Source organism: Protopterus annectens, chromosome 10.part0 (assembly GCF_019279795.1).
Source record: "Protopterus annectens isolate FY-2018-M chromosome 10.part0, PAN1.0, whole genome shotgun sequence".
Taxonomy (NCBI): Eukaryota; Metazoa; Chordata; order Ceratodontiformes; family Protopteridae; genus Protopterus; species Protopterus annectens.
Genome location: NC_056744.1, coordinates 1001157018 through 1001169730, shown reverse-complemented (window position 1 = coordinate 1001169730; position 12713 = coordinate 1001157018). Strand labels below are relative to the sequence as shown.

Sequence of the window (12713 nt, the reverse complement as noted above, 5' to 3'; positions counted from 1 at the left end):
AAGTCAGAAAAAAAAGACAATTTGTCATAGATTCTTATTGTGCTTACCTTAGATAATAAAAGATAAATTATAACAAGTTGCACACTATATCACAGAATGTGTAGAAGAAAGCATTTAATATACCAAGTCAGGTAAATGATTTACTCTTTTTGAGCCAGTGTTGCATATTCATTCATTCATTCATTTTCTGGTGAAAACTTTGATCCGTATTCCTTATCTGTAAAGTTCCACAGTTGTCATATGCTAGAGTAAAATAATTATTCTAAATACACAAATTCAAGCAATGAAAGAAAAGGTAAAAAAAAAACGGGCAGGGGGGAGAGAGACTGAGTGAAGGACATGCCTCCAAAATGTTCTGACTTTTATGCAAATATGTGCCAACAGAAAGAAGAGCAGACTGTAATGGTAGAACGGGGTAAATGACAACTTGTAATCAGAGAAGATAAGTAACATATTTGGTGGTACATTTTGCATGGGGAAGGGTAACCCACACATAACTGTGAATCAGTTTGTTCTTCTTTGGAAATGGACATAATTTTACTTTCTACTTCACATGTAACGGAGGGCAGTGTAGTTTGGATATGCAGCATATGACAATAGAGTTACTGTTACACAGATGCAGGTTTCTCACACATGAAACAGCTTCATAGGACAGATGGATTGGATTCATGTTCAGGCTCTTGCAAGCTGCACAGGTACAACTAGGGGCTCATAGTAGTTCACGCCAAGAATACCGATCACATTGTGCAGTGCACTGGTGATCCATATTCAGGGAAATGCTTGGAGTAGGGCTTGACATAAGAAGGCTATAATAACAGGAATGTAGTCAGTGCTGGGCTTTTCTCCACTATGGCATCAGGCAGGTTATTCACTTTCTCTACTGCTGACACATGCTACATAGAAGGCTAAAGGAAGGAATGATGTTAGAAAAGGCTGAAACGTTATTGCTTCTGAGACCACATACATGACTTCATCAGGTTATGGGATTTCGTTTGGACGCATTGTGCTTCTTTTAAGTAACAGTAAGGAGTCGTATGTCTCAGAAGGATCCACTCCATGAAGATCTTCAGTAATGGGAGTGTGTCAGAACAAACTGCTACCTTGAGGAAGATTTAGATTTGTGAATAGCTAAAGACTGCATGCTTTGAGCTATGCTCTTAGAGCACACTTCAGTGTAGTTGTCAAATGTAATCACATTCATACATTGCATTAGAATTTAATTTAGTTTAAGTAAACCTGCCTGTCTGATAGTTTACCTCATTGAGTTAAGGCTATGAGCTATGAACAAGCTTTATCATGTAGTCATTAGTTTGATTCTTTCATCTTCTACTTGCAAACAATGTGACTCAGATTAAGTCACTTAAGTACATGGTTTTCCTGTAATAGTTTTTTAAAAGGACACGTCAGTTGAGCCTTCCCACTTAAACAAACAAATAAACAAACAGGTTCTATATGTTATACACAGAGCAGATACATTTCAGTACAGAGTACAAATGCAAATGTGTGTGGTCATACCCTGATATTTTTATGGTCATCTCCAATATTTCCTCCAACCACAGAATACCTCCTTTTTTCTCTCCCTTCCCTAATAATCACCTATTCCTTCCCCCAAAGTTAGATAATAGATACAGAAATTAACATATGGTAGAATCCTATCATTAATATTAAAGAACTGAAAGCTTTAAATTATTCGGTGGTATGATTCTGAAAATAAATCAGACTTTTTGAAATATTTACAACTTCACAGTACCAGTCACACATAGGAGTCTAGTCACTTGCTATACTCTGGGGATAATCCTCTATTTCAAGGAATTTACAGTGATACAAAATAACCAGTTTTGTCAGCTTATTCTCTGAACTTTAGGACTGTTTCATTTACAAGCTAATAAGGCAGAATGATGAGACATGCTGCAAAAAGATGAGTTAAATTGAGTCAAAAGATCTTGGCTTTCACTTGAATGAAATAGAAAAAAAATCATATACAGAATAACTGCTATACAAATTCCTTGTATGTTGGCTTTGCCGGTAATGGCCAACTTTGTGACAAAATATAATATAGAGGATTATGAGCAGTTCACCATTGCTAACCTTGCTATTATTATGTGGTCGAGGCAGGGAAGCTTGAGAGGATCAATCTTGACACCCATATTGAGAGAATATAATATTCCATGCCTCTCAACTGTTCAGATTTTCACAGAATGTCCAGATTTTTTACTCATATGTTGGCTGGGTTCCCCATAAAGTCTATTGTTTTCAACAAATTACTGAGGATTAAAGACATTAAATAATCACTTACATTTAGGTTTTAGCCTTCATATCCTTAAGAAAATCAGGTGAACACACATCCTGTTATTTTGTTAACTTTCTATGTTTAAAACATGAAGTCAGAGACATGTTACCGACAGACAGCAGGCAGAAACAAACCTGTTATTCTGCCATTCTCATTTATGCTGGTAGATTTTACTGCCTAGTGTGGGACCAGGCCATAAGAACTTTACCGTGGGGTGGGGGGGGGCTTAACATTTGTTAAGGTCTCACTCCACTCTACAGCTTAATGATTTGTGTTTTTTTCAAATATCAGAGTATAATCAGCATGCTCCATGCATGAAAAATAAATTAAATGCATATGGAAGTGGCCATTAAACTGTGTCATGCACAAATGACTAGTGATCTTAGATGGGTTGTTTCATTGCAGTTATGTTTTAGTTTACTCAAAAAGTTAAATTAACTGTTAGACTGTGGATGATCCAGGCTGCAAGTCTAAGACAGAGCTGTAAATGTAGATAGCTTAAAGATCTAGTCAAGGAGCATGTTTTGGTAAATTGTGAGAAATCTGGAGTATCCAGGGAAAACCTACTTAAACACTAAAAGAATGTATAACCTCCAGACCATCTGGTACCATAGAGCAAGACTAAAACCCAGAACTTGGAGATTTGAGATTTATAAAGCTATTTAATTTATGTATTGTGTTTTTGTCAACTTCACAATGAAGGCTTCAGCCTACTATATGCTACAGAGAATTGAAGGGGACAAAATAACTCCAGAAGTAAAAAATAAACATACAGCTATATTATCTAACATTAAGTTTTTTTTACATCAGTCTTGGTTAGTAACTTCACAGTTCTTTAGTTTGGAATTCTGACCATGTTGTACTTTGCAGTTTGTGCTTTTAAAACATGTATGCCATAAAGTATGCATTTTAAACTACCTTGTTGCCAACAGGATCCATAAAAGGTTTTGCCTAATTTTGTTAAGCTTGTGCATTTAGTTTATCTCGGAAATCTGGAGAACTGTGAATGGCTATAGGTCAGTTGTAAAGTCATTTCACATTCTTCCAAAAATAGCATATTTTACTTTGTTTTATCCATTTTCCCCCTCTGATCTCTGAACATCCATGTCTGATGTATTGATCCATTCATTCCTCAAAGGGCAAAAAGCTAATGGCCCATTAATTCCACAAAATATGAGTATCATGTGTGCCAGGAGTGGTTCTATCATCTCCTTGGGATTGGGATTTACTCTACATGATCCTTATACTCTACTGCACATCAATGACATTCCCAAGATATGACATGCAATTGACATCCACAATGGGCAACTCTTCCACTTTTGTAAGACCCCTGTCCCCTTGAACCACATTCAGTATCAGTGAATTCCAGTCTACACTGGACATAATATCCATAGACTTACGATATGTTGCCCCCCCCACACACACCCAAAAGAAGGAATGAGGCTATTCATTGTTTTTCCTCTCTCCCCCCTCAGTCAGTTCCTCTACCTCCTGAGCTGCTAGTCAAACCCATGTCATAGTCATGGCCTTATTCCTCTCTGCCAGCAGAGGGGGCAACATCTTCACCAGCTACCTGCCAGCCTATAATGTTCCTTCATTAACTGCCAACAGATACACTACCTTCAGTAACTGCCGCTACAGTACAAAGTAGCTTTAGTCAAGTGACATTTTGGTAAACTGGTTTCATCAGCTGCTACCACCTTTGTCAAATGTCACCACTAGGTGCTACCATTAAAAGTAGCTATATGGTGTTATAAGAGATCTGGGAACACAGGGTGACAGCAACCTCTCTTTTGACCACCACATTGCCACTGTGGTCAGAAAGTCCTTCTGTGTAGCACATCTCATTACTAAGGGTTTTGCATCCAGGAAGAGGTCATTGTCTCCCTCTGCTCTTCCCTCATTAGACCAATCATTGAGTACAATGCCCCATTTGGCATATACCTCACTAAACACCTGCAACAACTGGAGAGGCCACAAAAGTACCTCATAAAGAGGATCCTAGGTCTTAAACATTTGTCCTGTATGGACAGACTCAAAGAATTCCAACTATTCTCTGTCTCATATTGCCTACTTAGAGGTGATCTCTGCTTGACTTACAAAGCCATGTCTGACCCAGTTCTGTTTGAAATGCTACATCTAAAGAAATCCTAATCCCTCAGCACCACACGCTACAGAAACCTCAACCTTATTACCACAATCAACAGAACATGCTGGAGGAACAGGTTCATAACCCAGAGACTGCCCATGCTATGCAATACACTTCCCATACATGTCAAGCAGAGCACCTCACTGGCCCTCTTCAAGAGAAATCTTGATGAGTGGATGGGAAGTAGAAAATTCACCCCAGGAATCACTCCAGTGGCTCTACTCGACAGCGGCACTGGGAACTAAGATCAGGTGGTATGATGCCAGGGTAATCCTATGGCCTAGGCTTATAAAGGCTCCAGGACCATTAACCTAGTACACACCTATGAACCTATGAAGTACCACTACACATAAGTAAGTAAAGCAACTACTACTAGCACAGAAAATAGTTTTTGGTCTGCCACCACACTGCAAGAAATAACTGCCATCCTGGTAAATAGCTTCAATAACTTCCACTATGTAAAGTATCTTCAGCTGCTGAAACCACTGCAAATAATACAAGTAACTGCCACTATACACTAAATTAGCCACAGTCATCTACCACTGTGGTAAAGTATTTCAGGAACTGCCCTCACAGTAAAGTAAGTTTATTAGCTGTCATGATGATAACTTAAGTTTTAGAGCAGCACCATTGTAAAGCAACATCAGCAACTGCTATCACCGTAAAATAATTTCATGTGACACTGCACTGTAAAGTAACCCCTTCATCATGTGAAAGCAGTGTCAGCAACTATCCCTGCAGCAAAGTACATTGTAAATTGCCAAACTGGTAAAGTAACTTCAATATTTATCACCACCACGCAGTATCTTTATAAATTACACCACAGTGAATCTACTGCAGCATCTGCCAACAGACGGGAGCCATAACATGTGGAGGAACCAGGCATAACTAGCTATAAATAAAGTGTCTTATTGTAACTACTCTGTTGTTTGGTCAAATAATGCAATCATCACTAATCACCCATCGGCCTTATATGGATAGTTGCATTGCTTAATGAGCTACTGCAGTACTGCAGTATGCACTTGACCTCCTACACATTTATGGAACTCCACTGTAAACCAAAGATGAAGTTTGGTTTACTATCATAAACTCAACTCACAGGTGGTCGAGTTCACCTACGCCAGTTCCAAATTGCAAATGTCAGAATGTTGAAAACTGACATTACTCACTGTCTAACCTCCTTGCCCCCTTTTTTGAACAATAGTAATGCTTGTTCCTGGGTCCAGTGCAGTAGGGAGTTTCTGGGTTTAGTTTTTTTGTCATCTATACAAGAATTTGGAATTCTGACATTTGATAAATGGTTTTATATCATACAAAGACTTGACCACCTGTGAGTTGAGTACATTATAGTAAACTATGAAGTTTCACTGTTTTAAATGTTCATATTAACCATGTTCTTACCCCTCAGTAGTTGTAGTGCATGACACTGCAACCACTGAAGTCAAACCAGTCAGCGCAAACTGAAAAGTTTGCTAAAATGCTAAAACATTAAAAAAAAACATTTAATCATGAATGTGTTGCAGCACACTACAAAGTATCCTTAAAAACTTAAAAAATGTACTTAACTGGGACATGCTCAAAGAATAAACAAGCAATACTGCATGCCACATTTTGTGTTAAGAAGCAAACCATAGTTTTCTGAATCAGTCATTTTTATGTCTCACAAAGCCATATAGTTTAATATTTTTCTGTCACTCATCATCAGAAATGCAAAAAAGGTGTCAATGCATAATCATTTATGTTGTAGTTAGTTAGCAGCAGAAAATTCATAACATTTATTAAGAAAGTGTTATTGATGTAAAACTACATACTTCTTTCTTATTGCTCTGTGTAAGTTATTTTGTTTTATAAATGGGATTTCTGTGGCTGCAAAGTACAATTATTACAAACAAATAGCAATACAGTAACAAAACATACTCTGAAATTTGTCCAGCAATAAAACAAAACACATTAGTAATTTATATTTCAATTCTGTGAAGTAATATTCTTTACATTTTGTTGCAATATACAAGCATTACTGAAAATCATGCTACTCTCTAATCTTGTTAGGCAAAACTATAAAGTATACATGAACAGAAACTTACCAGACTCACACTTTTCTTGCTTTTCCCAGCTGTTATCTGCTTCAGATTAAGAGCAGTATTTATATTATCAATATGGTCATAATGTCTAGTTGAGGACTTCATTTTTTTGTGTGTGGGGGGGGTCATTAAGCAAAACGGCAGATGTGTGAAACTGTATGTTAGCCACAGTGAGAGAAAGAGATAAAAAGGTGTGAAAGCAATTAAACTACGTGTGAACATATCTCTAACACCAAACCAACTCCCACCTATCAGCAAAAGAATTATATGTATGTGTGTATATTTATATCTATCTATATATATATATATATATATATATATATATATATATATATATATATATATATATATATATATATATATATATATATATATATATAAATATAATATATGTATATATATATATATATATATATATAGAGAGAGAGAGATGAGAGAGATTTATATATGGATATATATATATATATATATATATATATATATATATATATATATATATATATATAGATACACACAGGGAGAAAGAGAGAGAGGGGTATACATAAGCTACAACTAAGGAATACATATAAAGATAAGAATATTTTGTTTTGACTGATTGCCTTATTTCCTATATGATCCTATGTATAAGCAACCTCAATAAGAGGATTACAGTCAGCTTTTTATACTAGAATTTGTGTTTTGGTGCTGTTAAGTAATAGAAAAGTATGAACATGAGTTAATGCAATTCAGAAATGTGTGTGTGTGTGTTTCATGTGCTGGACTGGCAACATAGCTTTACCTTTCAGAGCTTGTCTTAGTCCATTGGTATTGCCTAGGTAAAACAGACTTTGGTAATTTTCCGTTAAACCCCTACCACGCATCTCGCCGTATTCCTGAAAAGCATAGCTATGTTGTTGTTTCAACTGACATGTTGCCTTTTCCAGCTGTTTTTTTACCTTTTACTATAATAATGGACATTAGCTAGAATGTTTTGCAGCAAAGTGCTGGTTTATGTTAAAAATGCAACCAACTAAAAATTGTGATTAAATACTGTCTCTCGAGGTACAGTGCTAAGAGTCATTGTTGACAGTAATTTTCTTTTAGGTTTTGAGACAATTTCTCTACATATGTTTAATCACATATAGATCTGCCACAGCTTTCTTTCCTAGTGAACTTTGTGTCACTTATGGTAAAAGTCGATTGCTTAAAAAAAAATAGGTGGGCGTAATTTGGTTTGCTTTTCCCGAGGTGCCACTTTTATTATTTGTTTGGTATCCGTAAACAGGTTTATGCATTTCAGGCACATGAATAAAAAAGTGTATTGCTTTTTCTTTATGTTGATAAAGAAGTAAATAGCTTTTTCTTGTTGATTGCAAATATACATTTAATTTTGACAGTCTATTGTATAAATATACTTATTAAAATGTACACCTGGTGCCTGTGATTTGTGATATGAGTGAGGGAGAGCTATGATCAACCCTTTTTCACTCTCTGAGGATGTTATTGTAAGATCTGACTGATAATTGTAAATCATTTGAACTGCCTTACTTTTTCAGTTATACAAAGACATAAATTAAGGCATGTTTAGTGATATTGTGCTTGGTCTTGGTGTGCTTAATTTGAACAGTTCTAATGTACATACAAATTGTTTTCTTTCCCATTTGATATTAGTCATTGTAGCTGTTCTGTTCATGTCAGTGGAAGATAATGATGCTACTAGTTTTTAATATACTAGGGTGTTTTACAGTCAGACAGATAAATGTAAAAAGCACAATACACTTCTATGGTAAACTGCATTACAACCCGGAAGAAAAGCTACTACTTCTGTCTTATGAGAATCCACACTTTTCTGCATTTGTTAGAGCAAACAGTATTATACCACTGAAGCAACACCAACTTATTTTGGAGGACCTGTTGAAGGCTACCTATCTTGGTCTATCACGGACCTTTCAGTCTTCATAGGTCTCGAAGAAACCGGCGAGACGCATTGTTTATGGAAACATTTTGAATTATGGCTCATTTTCTATCACACATTTAATTTAAATATCTATTTTTAATGCTAACAATATTACCAACAATACAAACAATTATTAACAATAACACAAACAATTAAAGAGTAGATACTAATAGGGAAATGTGGCTGTCAACTATGGATTAAAAATGCTTACTTTTGTTTTAACACAATGAACATAGTTTTATGTGTATTCATTAGCAGCCTTTTACTAGTTTGAATCACTTTCACTTTGTATCATAGGACTTTGAGGGTAAATGATGCTGTACCCTTTTTCTGTACAATCATCTTTTTCTTTCTGCTTTGCACAGCACATCTCATTTCTGTTCATGAGGAGGAGAAAGGAATATTGTGTTTTGAATGGCTCAGTATACCTAGGTCTTTTTTATATTACTGTATACAGATTTTGTGGTTTACTGTCACAATACAGACTTGAGGGTGTAGGTATTTATTTTATTGTACACTTATTAACTGGGTAAGTGCACTTGTCCATACCTCTCCACCTCTTAGAGCAAGAAATCTGGACAAAGCCATGAATAAAAGTGAGACAAAGGCCCAAAAATATAGACATTTTTAAATATTGCTATTACAGGCTTAGAAATGTGACAAAGTAACAGGTTTTGCATTAACATGAATTTTCTGAAGGGTATGAAGTCTGAAACTCAAATGTATGTCATTATTTTCTTACTTCAATCTTTAATGACTTGTCAATAATGTTTCTGAAAACCACAATTTTATGAAAAATGGGCTAAAATATGAGGCATTATGGACATGCTGTGAAAATCTGTACAGTTGAGAGGTATGCACTTGTACAAATACCCTTTGTATGCACAACTTTGGCTAAGATGGCAACACAGTTAGACTGCCTCAGGATATTCTTGTTTACTTCTTTCTTATTAGTTTATTACACCAAGTACAACAGTATAGCTTACTCACCAAATTTAACTTAATTTTTCATTGAAAATTCACTCAAGGTACACCATAATATATTATCTACCAGTAAGATGGCATTACTACTGGTTGGCAAATCAGTTGTCTGCATTGGCATATAAATGCTGATGTATTTATTGTGGTACAAAGCATGCATCCATTTTTTGCCTTCTTTTCTACTTTTCCAGGCAACTTGCACTTTTGGGATGGTGCCTGCAGAACTGCACTCAACACTTCAGATGGGAGTTCCTCGCTGTCCGCTAATTTGCCATTTTCCACTGGCAGTGCCACTCACTGTGGGTTACAGTACTGTACATCATCCCCAAAACTGCTCCCTTCTCAGACTGGTTGCTGACCTTTACACCAATAAACATTATTTCTCTCAAGCCTCTTTCCATTTTGTCATTACCAGCATTTTTGTTTTGATATCCCAGGGACTGTGACTTGTCAGGCTTGACTCTAAATCTAAGCCATTATGCACTCACCCATTTCTCTACTCTTTTGACTGTCTGTTATTATTCCCACTACAGCTTCAAGCATACTAAAGATTTTTATCAGAAGCAAAAACACATATATATTTTTTTCATTTCCTCTGCAGTGTCCCTTAAATGGTTATTAAAGAAAGATTGTCAAAAATACTGAATCTTACTACCCTTCAGTTACAGTGCCTCTGTTTGTGCTATGGAATCGATTTACCATTAAATTTTTTAACACAATCTGCCACCTTTGAACCTACTTGTATGAATGTTACCTGTCTGAAATTATAATTTGCCTAAAACACATAATACTCAGCCAAAGGAGAAATCTTAATTATTTTTGAATTTCTGCAAGGTGGGAGTAACCTGAAACCAGATTATTTCCTTTTGCTTTCATCTCCTCAGGAAAGCATTTGTTTCCACGTTTTGCTGGGCTGGCTCTGGCTTTCATGTTTGTATTTTCAAATGGGTTACATATAGACCATGTCAAAAATAAATATATTTTGTAAAACAAATGTTATTTAACATAATTTTAAGAAAAGCAGAACAAGCATGATTTGTTTGTACTAAAACTGGTTGTGTGTTCTACTTCTCATACACCCACATTACGTAATTTGTATTTCGGACTCTAACTTGACTACACTAAAAGATGGCTATGGCCTTTCCCTAAAAATGCAAGTTATTTTATTTTTAATTCAAAATGCTTTTTATGAATGTATATTCATTTCTGGGAAGCTGTAGGCACAGAATTAGAAGCAATGACTACCGAGACACTTTGGAAATTAGAGATCCATAGTATGTTGCACCATTCGGTTATTATGTCAAAACTGGGATGGAACAATACAGTCCCATGATTTTTAGGGATTTAGTCCACACTATGGCCAAGGTCAGCCTTGTTTGATTTCCAGCATGAGTGTTTGAGGGATGTCTCTATTAGACACAGTCAGCCTGCAAATGCTTGACCATCTATGCTCAAGCCTATATATACCCCTTAAAATAGCCCAAGGGTAACAAAACTTGTCAGATACATTTAAGAAGCACAGCTAAAATTAAAAAGGGTCATTCGGGTTTTGACCTAGTATATATATTATGAACCCATGAAAGATGAGCTTGAGAGGCCAACATTGTTCGTCCTTGGGGGTTGGAAGGCTACCTGACCTGTGGCACTGGTGAAACAAAGTAGTGGCTAGGTTTTTTGTCTGCTTGTAAGATGCCATGCTGGTTTGTTCTGTGTCAGACAGGGAATTCCCCAATGAGCCAGGGGAAACAGGAAGTGTTTGTGATAGCATGCATGCCTCTTCTCTCCAAAACAACCAGGTAGTTATTTCTGAGCCTGTAGGCAGTCTTTGGGAGTGAAAGGCAGGCCACTTCACACTACCTGCAGTTTACACACTACCTACCACCTGATATATGCCACTGAGGAAATAGCTAAGCCATTAAGGCTTCCCCAGCAGGAACAAAAGGACTATAGGGTTTTCACCTACCCCAGGGATGCCGCCCCTGCACAAGGAATTGGAGTATTAAGTGCAATTAGTGAAGCCATCAGAGAGGCTCCTGTGGAGTTTGGAGGTTAAGGGATTTTAGGGGAGATGAAGATAAAAAACAACTTGGAGTGAGTAACAATGAGTAGGTAGGAACAGAGTTCTTTGAGAGTCCTTTGTCATTGTGATTTACATAGTGATCACAAAATACTGCATAAAAAATAAACAGATCAATAAAATAAATGATATGTACTTGAATATGTGCAAGTGAATCTGTGCTGGTGAAAGTGGCAAGGGTAGACAGTGTAAAGCAGTTGTTTGATATGGATGCTCAAACATGGCTGTTTAACATTTCAGATGAACAGCCAAGCCTCATGCTCTACTTAACTCATAATGCTTGTCTATGACTAAAGTAGGTAAAGGCCTACCTAGTTCATCTGAATGCAACTAACTTCTATAAAGTTCAGTTTTTATTCTCAGCATATTTGCTTTGTTCTTTCTGATCCAGAAATTCTTTTTTAATGAGGTTTATTATTTTCAAACAAATTACCACAGGTGGAGTGGATTAGTAGATAAAGATAAGGAAAAAGGTCTGGACTGCATCATAGCACTGATGTATTGTTACACTAGGTACTGACTAAGCAAATAACCACAAAGTATAGGGGAACTTTAACTGCATTCTTATTAATAAGGAGTTATTTAATATATTCAAACAAAAGCACTGGACAATTTGAGAGACAACAATTGAAGGATTGTGGCAATACAGTTCAACAGTATCTCAAAAAGTTGAAATGACAAAAGTACACTGCCTTAATGATAACTTAATTCATCAAGACTGTAAAAGCCATACTATGTATTAACCAATCACAGAAGCAAGTCACTTGGAAGGAATGAGATGTCAATCGTGCAAGTCAAGAATGTGTTCATAGGTGAAAGATTTAAACTTGTACTTTAAGGCAATATTTGTTTACGATCTTTAAATAATATCCATTGATCAAAAAGTATATGTTTCATATAAAATTGTCTGTTTAATGTTTTAGCTTTGATAATATTTCTTAAAAAAGTTAAAAAGCTTTAGAATGATGGTGATATGGTATTTCACTTCCACTATGAGTGGACAAAAATGAATGCACCAAGGATCGGAATCCCCAAACTGCATTTCCCAAAACAGTTTTGCTGAAAAATACTTTTTAAATAGTTTTTGCAGGGCAGAAATCCCCCTTAAACACCCAATGTGAGGGGCAAACCTCCACACCCAGAAACATATATATATATATATATATATATATATATATATATATATATGTATACACATA

General features: G+C 36.0%; 1 protein-coding gene across 1 annotated transcript in view; it reads right to left on the bottom strand.

Moving 5' to 3' along the window:
• LOC122813445 (lectin-like) overlaps positions 1-6602 on the bottom strand; it is a 51398-nt gene extending 44796 nt beyond the window's left edge. The window contains exon 1 of the mRNA XM_044085760.1: positions 6524-6602. The gene's annotated coding sequence lies outside the window, so the exon portion shown is untranslated. The remainder of the gene's footprint in view (positions 1-6523) is intronic.
• Between the last annotated feature and the right edge of the window lie 6111 nt (positions 6603-12713).